Raw genomic sequence first — 12,588 nt, 5'->3', positions numbered from 1 at the left:
GGGGCAGGTAGACCCAGTGCAGGGTGGCTGCAGGATGGGATGTCTGGGTCAATGGGAGGAAAGTCAGGCAGCGTGGGTGGGGGAGGGGCTTCAGCCTGGGGGCACCCACAGGAGCTTCCCTGGGGAGGGGTACAGAGCTGATTCCCCAAGGACTTGTGAGGACCAGTTGACAGGGCTCCCCATGTGCAACCTGGGAGACAAGTTGGGAACAGGGGGGGGCCTGAAGTAGTCAGAACACAGCATAGTGCTGCTGCTTGTGGGGGGGTCTTGCCTGTCCGGGGCTGGCAGTGGTTGGTGGGTGCACTTAGGAGCACGGAAGGTGGCAAGCTGTGTGCTGGGTGTGCGGGGTGACCTGGCCAAAGGGCCACAGCAGTCACCTGGGGAGAGACAGTAAGAGCCTGACTTGAGCCTGAACCTGGACTTGGGGTGGTAGAAAGACGGATCCGAGGGTTGAAGGAGGGGAACCCCCAGTTTCTGGCTTGGATAGTTGGATGAGTAACAACGCCCAACCCTTATGGGTTCCTCATGACAGGGTGACCTCTGACTGCTGTGGGCAGAGGGCAGGGATCCAACATAGAGGGTGACATGGGAGGGACAGAGGTAGGCAGGTGTCGGGAGCAGCATCCTGGAGAATCAGAGCCCTATCCCAGAAAATGCCACAAAAATGGGGCTTCTCTGCATCTAGGCTTTTTACCTCATGGACCCAGCAGTTCAAGGTCACCAGAATAGACACCGACGAGCGCAGAGGGTCCGGCAAACCCAGGCCTCAAGGAGCATGTCTGCAGGCCTCTCACCTGGGCCCCCATGGGTGCACAGGCGGATGGTGTGTTCCGGGGCAAAGCAGAAGGATGCGCGGGTCTGGGTGTTTCCCCCCTCCAACCCCCCATGAAGTGGGTGCTGGTGCTCTCTGTGCCTTAGGTGCTGCCCACTGAGTTCTCCTGCAGCTGGGTGGGTATGCCCCTCGGCACCAGAGAGTTTCCTTCGTCCACAAGCTCTGGGCCACCTGAGAGGGGGGAAAGTCCCCTGGTTTTCTGTCCACCAGGGGATAATTCTGAGGCATACTCAGCCCATATGTCAAAAGGACCCAGTGAGGCTGAACTCCAGGTGTCCACACGGCCACCCTCTTAGCAGGGGTGTTTTTGTGGGCTTTTCTTGCTCTCCCTTCCACTTTTCCATCCCCTCAATGTCCTTACTGGGGTCATCTCCCAAACAAACCCCCTGCCCTGAGCCCTATGTCCAGGACCACTTCAGAGCAAACCCACATCTCAAGCAGGAGGACAGATGGACAGATGCAGCAAATACCGGCACCAGCCCCTTGCAGTCCTGTCCAGACCTGGGACTTGGCCCTTCGGCCCCCTGCACAGCACTCAGAGGTGGAGGTGCCATCTCTGCAATCGGCTCACATCATTGACTGGCTGCATGCTCTACAGTGAAAACGAATGACAAGCCTAAGTGGTCACCAGCAGTTCAGTGAGAGAGTGGAGGACACCACCACATCAGGATGACCTGCCTGCAGTTCCTATTCCTAGGTAGGGGTCTGCCTGAAGTCACTGACATCCCCCACAAGGCCGCTCTCCGCCCCTGCTGGCTGAGGCCCCGGAGACAGGAGACAGGGAGACGGGGAGACAGGCAGAGGCTTCAACCCCGGGGCTGAAATGCCGACTTTCCCTTGGATTGAAGCACACCTTGAATCCTCTTTGGGGAAAAAAAAAAGTTCATAAAGAAATGAAAATTAGGGCTGGGGATGCGGCTCAAGCGGTAGTGCGCTCGCCTGGCATGCGTGCGGCCTGGGTTCGATCCTCAGCACCACATACAAACAAAGATGTTGTGTCCGCCGAGAACTAAAAAATATTAAAATTCTCTATCTAAAAAAAAAAGAAAGAAAGAAATGAAAATTAAGTAGGATATGAAGCCTGGTATCTAGAAAAAATGCTCTTGGCCATCAGAGGATGGAGTGGAGGAGGAGCGGCGTGGGTCTTGGAAGTGGCTGGACTTGGAGAAGGATTAGAGTTGAGGTAAAATGGGGGGGTGGCCGGGGAGCAGGCAAGAGACATGGTGGAAGGACAGTGGCCTGCTGTGCGGACTGTCACACAGTGGTCCTCCCAAACTGCAGAAACAGGAAGCCTCAAAATGAGACTTCGAGACCTGCCGATATTTTACTCATACAAGATTAATGAAATAGCTCCCCTGAAATCTCACAGTGCAGCTCTGAGCAATGTGGCTTTTGTCTTAGTACTTAGTAGGAAACAGGTCCTGGAATCATCATTGCAAATGATGTTTTCTTCTCCCACAAGGACAGTGTGAGGTGACTTCTACCAGCTCCCTCTTCTGCACCCAAATATTTTAAGCCCAATGAACAGGGAAGAAACATAAGCTAGGTTCAGCTCTGGGCATTGGGAACAGTGAGAGGGGCGGAGAAGGGTTCCAGCCCCTGTGGAGCTTAGAGTTTTGGACTTTGCTCCCAGGATGTGATCTGAGGCCTGGCAGCCTGGACTCTGCCGGGTGTATGTGTGACATGCAGACCCCAGCACCCCCAGGGCTGTGGCACCTGAACCTGACCTTTTGCAAATTTCCCCGGTGACTCACTCCTGCCAACTATAGGCCACCAGGGGGCCAGCATTTTAGCAAGAACCAGAATCCCCTGCTTGCTCGTTAGAATGCAGATTTTTCAGGCCCCATCCTAGAGGTCCAGATTTTGTATCTGGGCGAACATCCAGAAATTTGCTTTTCTAACATGTTTCCAGGTGACCCCGAGGCTGCTGGTCCAAGACCAACACCACACCCATGGGACACTTGCTCTAAGGGTCATCTGTGTTCCGGGTAAAGACCGGGACTCCCTGGGCCACGCGTCCCAGGCCCTAGGCGCAGCTTGCTGGGCAGCATCTGGGCCACAGCTGCTTCCATTCCCACCCCCGTTAGCTCCGTCCAGGGAGAGTCAGGATTTGTGACGAGCCCTAGGTGACCCTCACACTCTTCCGACTATACCTACACCTAGCCATCCTGCCTGGGAACACCAGGAGGGGTCACACAGCCTGCCCTGGGCATTTCCAAGCAGGGCCAGTTTACAAAGCATGCAGGCAGCCTGGGCGGCCAGTGGGCATGCCATCCATGCCTGTCCTCTTCCTCCCTCCTCTGTCGGGTGGGAGCTGGCCCCCACCCCACTCCTACTCCTAAGGGGCTTTGGCACAGAGCATTCCCACTGCAGCCCCTGTGTGACACTGGCCTGGACTGAATGATTGGGAGCCTCCCTTCCCTGGCCTTCACTCTGCTGTTCCAGAGGCAGCCACTAGGCACATCTGGCTATTTATAGTTATAATTAAATAAAATTAAACATTCAGCTTTTTAGATGCTGTTAATGGGTTGTGTTGTGTCTCCCTAAAAAGATACTCAGAAGTCCTCACCCCCCAGGACCTGCCAATGTGATCTTATTTGGAAATTGGGCCGCTGTAGCTGTAATCAAGTTAAGACGAGGTCACACTTGGTTACCGTCATCCAGTGACTAGTGTCCTTATGAGAGGAGGACACAGACACTGGGGCAGAAGGCCATGTAAAGATGGAGGCAGAGATTGGAGTGCTGTGGTTTTATGTCAAGGAACTCTAAGGCTTGCCAAGAAGTACCGGAAGCTGGGGGACTGGCATGGAGCAGCTTCTTCCCCGGAGCTACAGGAGGAACCACATTTGGACACTCTGATTTCAGACTTCTTGCCTCCAGAACTGTGAGGCAACGTTTCTGCTGTTCCTAGCCACCCAGTTCGTGATGCTGTGCTGCCGCAGGCCTGGGAGCTAATCCGTCACAATGTCCCTACTTCTGGCGCTCAATAGCCAGGGGTACCATGTTAAACAGCACAGATAAGGAACACTTCCGCTTTGCAGACCATTCGATTGGACAGTGCACCACAGCATGCATTTTATAAGGAAGAAGCAAAGATTAACAGATTTTCAGAAACAGTCATGGGGTAGCCCAATCTCATCTTCCACAGTCTTCATATCATTGTTCTTGGTCCCTCATCATCAAAGGGAAACCAAATGGTCCTTGACCATTGTCCCTAACAAGGGGAGCCGACTTTGACATTTAGCCAGCATTTTCATCGTGTGTATAGGAGGTAGCCGAGGTGGGCCCACCCACCCTGAACCCGAGAAACCGATCCACAGAATGAGGCTGCTCCAGCATCCTTGCGGGGGTTGGCCCCCATCTGCTCGTCTTCCTTATCTTTTATGCATGCTCACCTTCCTTCCCCATCTGCTAGGGCACCACCACATCCATTCTGTGCACAGGCAAACGCGACTTTGAAGTTTAACACTCACTTGTTAATAATTCATTCCTTGGGTGGAGGCATCTGTAGGCCCAGAGTCCCAAGTTAAAATGCTCCCAGGAGAAAGCGCCCCATCATATTGGTAGATAATAAGACCTGAGCATGAATTAATTATGAGAGTGAAGTCCCAGGGGACTCAGAAGCCGCGTTGGCTAAGTTTTGATTGGGGGTGTCGGGGGATGGAATAAGGGGAGGGCCAGAGCCTGCAGGGCCTGATGCCAGGAGCTGGGGTGACATCTGGAGACCTCAAAGCAACGTGAATGCTGAAGTGCTGAGGCACAGCTGGTCCCTGCTCACCTCTCCAGGGGCCATTTCCTCTCTTCATCCCAGCTCCAAGCAGCACACCAGCCCGCCACCTCCCTTCTGGCCACCCACATCATCTGGTTTGAGTGCCGTCACACTGCTTTGATTTACTCATCAGTGGGTGCCAGAGGCAATGAAGGAAAAGGGAAAAGGGGGCCCCTCTGCTCTGGGCCTTCTGCTTGCAAAGAGGCTTTGGCTGCTCCGAGCAAGAAAGCCTGCTCTCAGGGCGCTCTGGCTGCTTCTCAACGTGTTTGCAACTTACTCCACCAACGGGCAAATGAATCAGTTCTCCCTCTCTCCCCCAGTGTCTTGTCTGGATGGCAGGGATTCTGCTCCTAGCTGTGGCTACAGGCCTGGCAGCCGCTCACGCCCCTCAGTTATAGCCATAGAAATTTACCCAGAGAACTTCTCTCCTCCCATGGTGTCTTGTTGCTTGTTTTTAAAATGTTTAATCAGAGTGTTAACACAGAAAATCACACAGATTGTGAGTGAGAGCGTTGTGGAAAGGGACATTGCTGCCCACCACAAGCCCCCTTCAGGCTTCCTGCTGTGCACAAACCATCTCCCCTAACACCACGGCCACTGTGATTCTAACTCCGCATGTGGGTTTTTGTATTTTATTCACACGGAACCATACTGTTTGTATGCTGTGACATCCAGCCTCTCTTGCTTAATATTGTGAGATTCGGCGCTACTACAGCACATCGCCGGAGACAGTTTATTCATGTTGTCATAGAATAGCCCATCACACAAATTTACTGCCACGTCTTGATCATTTCTGCTGCTATAGGCGGTCATTTCCACTTTGGGGTTATTATAGAATGTGCTGGAACATCTTATACATGTGTTCACAAAAACTGCTGCTTGCTGGGGCTAGGGTTGTGGCTCAGTGGTAGAGCACTTGCCTCACATGCATGACGCACTGGATTTGATCCTTCAGCACCACATAAAAATGAATAAATAAAATAAAGATATGGTGTCTATCTACAAATAAAAATATATTTTAAAAACTGCTGTTTGCTTTTATTTGCTGTATTGGTTCAGTGCAAAAGATATTATAGGGAGAGGAGGAGAGGGGAGGAGCTAACTCTGGGCATTTGTGGGACACGTCCAATGTGCTGGGCCAACATGGCCAATGCCACACACATAGACACCTGTGAGTAGGTACTTATGACCTTCTGCACTCCAAGGTGCCCAGGCCAGGGAGAGAGAGTGTTCATCCCCCAGGCTAGAGTAGCAGGACCGAGGCTGGTAAGTAGCCCACCAGGGTGGGACAACTCTGAAGCCTGGGATTGATTGGACAGAGCATGTCCCCAAACACACACGTGTGGGACGGCCCTGGAAGCCCCACAGTAGGAAACACCCCTGAACTGAGCAGGTATTCTTGGGTGTCCTGAGGGAGCCCCCACTGAAAGAGGAAGCAGATGCTGAGCACATTTGTGACAATTGAGGAATTTTCAACATTGGGATAAATGTAAACGCAACTGGGTTGAGCTTTTGGCTGCGCGGTGGTGGGGCACTGGCGTCTAAAAGCTGTTAAGAAGCCATCAGGTCATCGAGCTTTGGAAACACCTCCGATATCAGAGTTGGCTGAGATGTCAGGTTTCCTTTTCATTCCAACTGATAAGAGAAAAGCCCATTTCCTTTTGAGCGACACCAAGAAAACAAGAGATTATCGCATTTGTTCCTTTTCTCAATCTGGTCGTAAAACACGTGCACCCAGATGTACAAGAATTGGAAGTTAATCCTGCTGGGAAAGTTGGTTGGGGAGCACTAATCCCTTCCCAGGATTAGCCCAGCAGGCTGAGCACACAGATGCATCTGTCCACAAACATCTGCCGGTCACACAACACAGGGCTTGGGGGCCCCCGACTGGGACAGACAGAGAGTGCAAAGGCTGCCTGTCCTCCTCCCTGCTCTAACCCTGGAGCTGAGAACAGCCAGCGTGGGTATGTAACCACACACTATGTGAAAGAATGCGTGGGAGATGGCTGGGGGCCTTTCTGGATTGTCCATGTGGGGTGGGTGTGTCTCTGTCTAGAAGGGACAGGGATGTCGCTTAGGGCCCTGCCCTCACTCCATCTGAAGTCTGACTTTCAGGAGGCCTGTCAGGCCAGCTCCTGAGTTGCTTTTTATTTTAAGGGGACAAGGGACTTGACTGGGTCTGGCCACATGAGCAGCTGTGGGCAGCCGTGAGGGAAACTGGGACTCTTCAGAAAGGAAGATGTACAAGTTAAGGACGGCTGGTCTTCCCAGGGGCCCAGAGAGAAGACAGTTGTGTTCGTCCAGGATCTGCTCCCTAAGGTCCTTCTCGAGTGAATGTCAGCATCAGAATCGATTCCAGTCTCCCTGCTTAGGTCCTCAGACTCTGGGGTCCACATTCTGGAGCAAGAGCCAGGGGCTGACTTTTCCCCTCCTGTCCACTCTGCAAGGGGTGTCGTACCAAATAGCCAGGGCTGGCCTCAAGGTGGCCCTCCTGGGTCAGCGCCTTCTCCCCAGCTGCCTTGACTCGGCATTCCTACTCACTAGTGTTAAGACCCCACTCTCTGGCTCCCAAATTCAGTGCTGAGGGCAGTTTTCAGCCCGGAGTCTGGGTCTCCTGTGTCCTGCTTCTCAGGGTAAAGAGGAAGCCACCCTCATATGGAACTGTGTTGTGCAGTGCAAGGCAGGTGGGGACTAGATGCCCCCTTCCTTTGTGCAAAAGCCAGAAGCCAGCTTCTGACACACTCCAGTGTGACTCAGCACAGCAGACCCTCCTCCTAGGGAAAACCAGGGAACTTGCCCAATGCACACAGCCGGTGGGTCTCTGAGCTGGTGCCAGAGCTCCCATCAACTCTGGAAGTCTGGCTAAGGCCAACCTCGTAACCACTGTTCCATCCTGCACCTACCTCCAAGCTAAGTCCTCCTTAAGGACAGCCAAGCTGTCCTTGTAGGTGGCCATGACTAGCCTAGGTGAGGCAGTTGAGAAACCTGCTCACAGAGGGGCCCAGGAGGGCAGGCTCTGGCCTCGCCCTGCTTTGAACCAGTCAGATTCTCCAGAAAGCAGGGTCCTGAGAAGGTCAGAGGTCTCCCCACTAGGGACAGCGACTCACTGCAAAGATTAAGTGTCAGGAACAAGCCAAGCTCTCCACCAGGGCGGAGTGTGAGCAACAGCCTCCAGGACCTGCTTCCTGCTTCAGGACTTGAAATGCAAATGATGGCTTTTATAGAATTTCAAGCTGAAACCTTCTGACTTTCTTCCAAGGACTGTGTTCAGAAGAGAGACACCAGCCCCTCTGGGCTGTCTGCAGGACTGGGTGTGGCGGCTCCGGCAGAAGCTCCACAGACGCTTCCTCTGGGTTGTGTTCTGGCAATTGCATCTGCTTCCCAAACCTGGCCTTGGGGCCACTGTGGCTGCCCAGGTATCTCAGCCCAGTTGGAGCCAGCTGGCTGGCAGGCACTGAAAGGAACACGGCTCTGTAATACACACCACAGAGGCATCCACAGAGGGGAAGATGGTTCCCTGGGCACCTGCTTCCGCCACAAAGGCTGGGCTCTGCTGAGGCAGCACAGGGGCCTTGGCGTCTGCACCGCCTGGGCACTCCAGCCTCCCTGGGCGCTGCATTCTCCCCATTTCAGAAAGAAAAACCCAGGGAGGGGCCAAAAGCTACCTCAGACACTTAGCACCTGGTCAGAGGGCAAGTCCCAGCAACTGGGTCATGTCACTAAGCCTAGACCCCCACTCCCAGACTCTTCCCATACACATGGTGTCCTTGTCCCGTCTAGACAGCAGCTTTCTGCAGGAAAACTAACGGCAGTGCCCTATTCACTCTAAAGTGAGCCGGAGACCCCCAAGGCCAGTTCTCGGTGGTCACCAGCATGGAATGGCAGAGCCAGGTCCCTGAAGGGATGGAGAAAGAGGTGTTGCTGCCTGCAATCACCCAGGGACGTTCCTAGAAATGCCCATCTGCCCTCCAGCATGCTTCTCAGCTCCCCAAAGGTTTTCAAAGCTCAAGAGAGTCGAGCTCTGGGGAGAGGAATGAAGATTAGATGCCAAAGGTGATCTCCCTGGTGATAGCCACCTGTACCCTTCTCTAGGGGGTGCTCCCTGAGCTGCTCAGTTCTCAAAACAAAGCACAGCCATCAGTGCTGCACCTAACCCCTGTGCCCTGAGAGGAGCCGGGGCGAGCCCAACTCTGCCCTGAAGAGTGGTAGGATGCAGAGGAGCTGAGTGCGCCCCCAGCTGCCAAGTTAAACAAGGCGGGTCTAAGGGTGGGGCCCACACCCAGGGGCTCAGAGCAGGCCTGCAGAGGAGCCCGGCTTCCCCAGGGGGCCGTGACGCCCAGCGGAAGCACAGGTAGACGCCAGCACTGGTCCACCCACAGCAGGAGAGCCAGGTGTGAACAGGACTGATGTTTAGCCAGAAAGTCTCACCCACCCTGGAGGGGTGGGTGTAAGGGGGCATATAAAGAAAGGCCCCGAAACACCATTCTGCATGAATCGGCCACTGCCATCCTCAGTGGCGCGGCCTCTGTTGTAAAGTTGGGTAAATGAAAGTAGCAAGAGATGAAGAGTCATCCAGGGGCTCTTAGCTGAGCTGGACTTGAACCAAGACTCCTGGCTCCAAACCTCCAGTGACTCCACGAAGCCAGCTGTTGCTAGACATGGCAAAGGTTAAGTGGGACAAAGAGAAGCGGGTGGGACAAATGTGGCATCTCAACACCTGCTAGGGTCAGGCACGGCCCTCGGCAGAACTGTTCAGGGAGGCCTGTTACGGACCCTCGATGCTCCTGTGCCAACCTGAGACCCTCCTGCCCCCAAGAAGAGGAGAAGATGTGGAGGTGGAAGTGTACCCAGATCTTCTAAGGAGCACAAACACTGCTCCATGTCCCTGGTCTTCTCCTGGTAGCGAGGGAGGCACTTGTGATGCTGGACTTTCAGATCCTGAGCCAGTTTAGGTCAAGGGAACAGAGTCGCCCTGCTGGGGTCCCCCTGGAGAGGAAGCCTGCTCATGTGGTACTGAATAAACAGAATAGTGCCCCAGACGGGACCCCACTGCCCTATCACTGAGTGATGTGTGACATTGAGTGACATGAGGTGCACAGGAGACTCAGTGGCCACTTTACACTCTGGAAGGACTTTCAGGAGGAGAAGCATTGACAGAAGAGCCTCCTGGAGCAGTCTAGAGTCCAGAGGATGATCTGAGGCCAGAGGCAGGAACCAGTGGCCGTGTAGGACCCAGTTCCCAGTCAGTGCACCATCTTGATAGAATGGACTGTCCTCTGGCGCTGGCTTCTCCTGAGCTCAGGCTCTGATGTGCAGGTACAGAGGTGACAAAGGCCAATGATTCTCCAGAGGAGCCTCAAAGTAGTCTCTGGCACACGTCCTTAGTCCTGGACCCTCCACCTCTCCCTGCACTGCCTGGACATTTCCTGCCCAGTGTTTGGCACCCCACTTGATGGCCCGAGGCCTCCCTGACACCAGCATTGCATGTCTACCAGGTGACCTGGTCAAACACAGCTGCAGTGCGGCCACTGTGTCCACAGCCCTGCTGCTGCCTGAACTGCCAGGCCAGGCCCGGAGCTGTGCTGCCCTCAGCAGCATCCCTGCCTCGGCTCACTCCTGCCCTCTGCAGTCTGTCCTCTTCCCACAGCCGATGGAGGAGCCGGCCTTGTGCTCCTGGGCTCCAGGCTCTGCCCATCACACGTGGCAGCAGCTCAGGCACCGGCTGGGCGACCCTGCAGTCTGCCCGCTGCCTCGCCGGAGCTCCCTTCCCACCTCCTCGTTCGCCCAGCCCCCGGGGCCTCCCTGCCCACCGGTGGCTTCGGTGACAGCGGTGCTTCCTTTCGGGGCCTAGGCACTTGCTAGTGTGGCTTCCCCAAATATTCCCGTCCTTATTCCTCTCCCAGGTCCAGCTCACAAAGGCGCCGCCCACCCAGCAGCCTCACGCACCGCGCACTCACGTGGTTTCCATTTCCTTTGTTCTCCCGATCACTCCCGGGCCAAGACACAGACGGATGTGTAATGACCTCGTATGCCCTGCCACCTCAACTAGCCCCTCTGAGGGGCCTGGCAAAATGTTTTTTTTTTTTTTTTGTTAACTTCTGTGCCCTCAGGGCCTAGAATAGTGTTAGGCATAGGGTGCTGCCAGTGCTGGGTTTATAGCACTAGGTGCTAGGTGTAGAGTACTAGGCAGAGCATATTAACAGTGCTGGGCATCAAGGACTATCAGTGTTCGGCATGGGGTGCTGAGAGTGCTAGGTGTAGAGTACTAACAGTGCTAGTTGCAGAGTGTTCAATGTGTTAGGCATGAAGGACTGACAGACAAGGCATAGAGGTAGAGGTCATAGTAGTGATGGGAATAATTAGAGTACTTCAGTATATGCTCTTCAGAAAATATTCAATGAGTTGATGCTCAAACAGGTTGATACACTGAATCACTTTCTATTACTTCCTTTATGCCCCTTAAACCTAGATATGGGCAATACATTTTACCTCCATCTCATAGGTGACGCACCCGAGGCTGAGCAACCTGTAGAGACTTAAACAATCTTTGTTGAAAGAGCACGTGAACGAGTTAGCCATTCTCAAAAGTGTTGGAACGGAAACCGAGGGCTACTCATTAGGTCCCTCTTGGGGGCTCAGGCCAGCTTTGCTGAGAGCCACTGGCCTCAGCGTTCTGTTCCACCATCTGGAAACCCTCAGACCCAGGACGGGCTCTTTCTGCTCACAGCCTGGTACTGACCCAGTGGACATGGAGACACAGGCCAAGGGTTGGTGGCAGGCTACTGTCACCCAGAAGCCCCCATTCTCTAGGGTTACCCAGTCCTGGCAGCAGCTCCGAGACTCCCTGGTGCTGCCCCTGGGGCTGACGCTCACTCCACCTGGTGATGGGGCCGCCTCTCTGGTGACAAGTGACAGACCAGCTGTGTGTATACAGTGTCAGGGTGTGACTGCTTAGAGGCGGGGCAGCTGAGTGTCAGGTGCCACCTGGGACTCCTTGGCCCCCTCCACAGTGAGTCTGTCAGATGGTACGACATGACCCGTGGCTGGGCATGGCTCACCCTCCTTGCCCATGTCCTCCTGGCAGCTCTGCCAGTTTGGGGAGAATGCACGAGGAGGGGTCAGGCTCCTCTCCCAGGGAGGATGCTCTGCTGGCCGTGGCCGCAAGGGGCCGTGGTCCTCTAGCTGGGGCATTGTTTTGTGCAGCTTGAGGAAGAGTCAGTGGGAGCGCTTGCCTCTACTGCCCGGAAGTGACGCCATTCTCAGGCCCGGTGGCTACAAATGGATGCCACAGGTCAGCCAGAAAGGCCCCCTCATTCTAGCCTTCTGGGAAAGAGAAGGTCCCCTTCCCCCACAGATGTAGCAAAACAGAACCGATGGCCTCTTGAGCTGACACCACGCAGAAATAACCATGGGGCCAGGGGGTGGGAAGTGCCCACTGGTCTGACCCCAGTGACACAGGCTTAAGGCTGCAAGATCCAGGAGGGGACTCAGGCGAAAACTAGGCTCCTGTGACCAAAACAGGGAGTAGACGCTGAGTAACAAGAACAAGTGTGAACCACACATGCGCTGGCCCCAGGGCCACAGCTTGCCAAGCGGGACCCCAGGACAGAAGAATCCTCGTCTCCAGCTTTGTCTCCAGGAGCTCTGGGGCCTGTGGAGGTGCACAGCCAGCTCAGGGCTGGGAGGAGGAAGTGCCGCGGCACGCAGATTCCCTCCTCGGCCCGACCTCCGCCACCCATTTAGGTGCGGGATATTTTCAGCAGATTCCCAGCAGCCAAAGCGAATTCTGTTCGCGGCGCCCCGCTGTGTGCTGGGGGAAGTCTCAGAGCAGGGCGTCCTCTCCGTCCCCTCTCCAGGCCTGGTGGAGGGCCCTGGCTCTGACATTGAAGCGGTTTCCCTTTTTGATGTCACTGTGGGATCAAGGCGTGCTAACGGAGCATGTGGGACAGGCAGACGGAAGACTGGGGGCGGGGGGTGGGGTGGGGAT

General features: G+C 54.8%; 1 protein-coding gene across 1 annotated transcript in view; it reads right to left on the bottom strand.

The window, feature by feature from the left end:
* Prkag2 (protein kinase AMP-activated non-catalytic subunit gamma 2) overlaps positions 1-12,588 on the bottom strand; it is a 261,597-nt gene that overhangs the window by 109,315 nt on the left and 139,694 nt on the right. The gene's annotated exons all lie outside the window — the stretch shown is intronic.

This window comes from Marmota marmota, unplaced genomic scaffold (assembly GCF_001458135.2).
Source record: "Marmota marmota marmota unplaced genomic scaffold, marMar, whole genome shotgun sequence".
Lineage (NCBI taxonomy): Eukaryota > Metazoa > Chordata > Mammalia > Rodentia > Sciuridae > Marmota > Marmota marmota.
Note: the sequence above shows the minus strand (reverse complement) of the source record. Positions and strands in the feature narration are given on the sequence as shown.